This window comes from Triticum dicoccoides, chromosome 4A (assembly GCF_002162155.2).
Source record: "Triticum dicoccoides isolate Atlit2015 ecotype Zavitan chromosome 4A, WEW_v2.0, whole genome shotgun sequence".
NCBI lineage: Eukaryota > Viridiplantae > Streptophyta > Magnoliopsida > Poales > Poaceae > Triticum > Triticum dicoccoides.
Genome location: NC_041386.1, coordinates 49502175 through 49505086, shown reverse-complemented (window position 1 = coordinate 49505086; position 2912 = coordinate 49502175). Strand labels below are relative to the sequence as shown.

Here is a 2912-nt window from a genome sequence, read left to right as displayed (position 1 = left end):
TGAACCGTCAGGGTTATATTAAGTCGCTGGTTTGCCTGAGATGCCGGAATTATATTAAGTTGCCGGTCTGCCTGAGCCGCCGGAATTATATTAAGTCACCGGTCTGCCTGAGCCACCGGAACTATATTGAGTCGCTGGTCTGCCTGAGCCACCTCTGTCGAGATAAACGGATCATCCGTCGTCCAAACAAATCAGGTGATATCCATCCAAGTTTGATTTATTAGCACATGTTGTTTTTATCAAAGAACAAGTTTATCTTGCCTTGGTCTGCAATATTGTTTATGCAAGGCAATTATTTATGACAAAAAGTGATATTATACCGTGGAGATGGAGGTACGACAACATCTTTTGGCACAGGTGGTCGTCGTTACTCGACGAACTCCCGCACCGGTTTACAACGCCGTGGCCGTCTCTCGTGACCGCATCGGCTTACAACGCCGTGGCCATCTCTCGCAACCGCACCGGCTTACAACGTCATGGCCGCCTCTCGCGGCCGCACCGGTTTACAACGCTGCGGTCGACTCTCCCGTCCACACCAGTTTAAAACGTCGTGGCCGACAGATCTGTCAGCACTCGCGGCCGACTCGGCCATGATTGATTTCAGTTTCACCATGGTGATCATCAACTCCGCGGTGATAATTGCTGACCTGACGCATCAGGTGAAATCCATCCAGCATATTATATATATATATATATATATATATATATATATATATATATATATATATATATATTGCTTTCTATAAAAGAGCAATTACTCCGGTTTGCAAGTTGTCCCATGCAGGATTCAAACCGGTCTATATCACGGTTAATTATGAAGAATCTCAAGCCAACTCCTCAAGTCGCCTTAAGACTCGGGGGCTACAATGACATGACTCGGGAACTCCGGGTCATTGAAGGGAATGATAACCCGGTTCTGGAGGACACCGCCTTATTGATGAAAATTTAAAGGCCATCAGAAAATTGTCGGTTCAAGATCCGGTTCAAGAGACACCTCTCTCCCGCAAAGTTTTGAAGCACTCAAATCCGGTTCAAACATCCGGCTCAAGGTAAATTTGTCTCTTACAAAGCTTTTAAGCTCTCAAATCCGGTCCAAAGTTCCGGTTCAAAAAGAATTAATCTCTCGCAAGTTCGAGTTCTCAAAAAGATTAAAGGGTGTTAAAAGGGATTGCTGCTATGATGCACGATTCAAACATGGGTATCCCGCTTTACGGCTTATCTTATTATGGTCACTTGGGGGCTTCCTGCTCATCGAGTATAACTGTCAATACCCTCTTGATCGGCGCAATGCCAAAACTTATATGGTCACTTGGGGGCTTCCTATTCAAACATAGGTCGTATTCAAACCAAAGAGAACAAAGCTTTCGTAACCCTTTTGATCGGCGCAAAGCCAAACTCACTAGGGGGCTTCTTGATCGTATCTGAATCATAGCTTAACCCCTTTTGGGTCCGACTTGGATCATATTCGAATCAGGGTCGTTAAAAACCTCTCAAGGTCATTTGGGGGCTTCCTGTTCAAACATAGGTTGTATTCGAACCAAATAGAACATAGTTGTCGGTACCCTCTTGATCGGCGCAACGCCAAAGCCACTGGGGGCTACATAATCGTATTAGAATCCTAGCTTAACCCCTTTGGAATGGTTTACTGATCGTATTCGAATCAGAAACCTCGATTTTTATTTGGTTTAAGTTTTTTGCAAACAATCTTTTGGGTTTTTGATATTTTTTGATCATATCTGAAGCATATAAGTGTGGTTTCGTTTAAACCCGGCTTGGCTTTAAACGATAAGTCGTCAGCATGTGACAATCATCATATATTTGGAAGTATTGGCTTCTAAGGATTGGGTTATCACCCTTACTGCACAGGTCATGTAAACCGGCAGAACAAATTAAATATCACAATGGTTATATATGGGATATTATGATCCGCCCTGTGGTAAACCGCCAGGGGATCTTGTGATTTACTTATGTGCAGGATAAGACTACATTTGAGTAGTTACCCACCCTGGTTTTTGACGTTAAGTCGCCAGGGCATATGTTGTTTAAACTCTATGCAGGATTTACAGAGCTATGATTTACATAAAGGAAGGATTAAGTTCCAGCCCATCATCAAAGATTGAAATTGGTGTCTCAAAAGGGTTATCAATTCTTGATTTTCTCAAAGGCTATAAGCCACCGGGTTATAAAAATTCCGGCTTATAATGGAGGCATATTAAATCGCCATCGGCCAAGAGTCGTCGGGTATTTAAACTCCGGATCTAGCTCAGTTGGTAAAGCACAAAGCTCTTAACCTTGTGGACGTGGGTTCAAGCCCCATGGTGGAGATTACATCATATGATGTTATTATCAATGAATCATATACAAAGTCCCAACTCAGTAATATCTTACTGAGCCGACCCTTGGGGGCTACACGTTGCTGCTCAAGTTTACATGATCATATTTACAATATTGCATAATGACCCGGCCCTTGGGGGCTACACTGGTTATAGTTTTTTTATGAATATAAGGCAATTACAAGTCCCAGGTTGCTGCAAGCATGACAACCCGGCACTTGGGGGCTACATATATGGAGTATTTAGTCTTTACTAGTGACTAAGATGAACAACATGGATTTCTTCAAAATGGCAGTATTTATATTGAAGCAAGTCTTAAGTCATCACTTTGTTTCCGCTCAAGACTTGGGGGCTATAGGTAATATGGATATAAGGGAGAAAAAATCTTCAAATTCTCAGTTTTGAGTAAATCAGATTGACCCGGCGTCACCAATAACTATGACCCGGCGTCGGCAACAATTATGACCCGGTGCTTTCAATATTTACAAACCGGATATTTTGGCAATGAAAAACCGGTAGGTTCTACAAGCCGGTTGAAAGTCAGATGAGTTTTTTCAAGACCAATATTTTTTAAACCGA

At 42.5% G+C, this 2912-nt stretch overlaps 1 non-coding gene across 1 annotated transcript; it reads left to right on the top strand.

Moving 5' to 3' along the window:
* Positions 1-2250: 2250 nt before the first annotated feature.
* On the top strand, positions 2251-2325 carry TRNAK-CUU. The gene has a single exon. It is a non-coding gene; the product is annotated as a tRNA-Lys (tRNA).
* Positions 2326-2912: the final 587 nt, after the last annotated feature.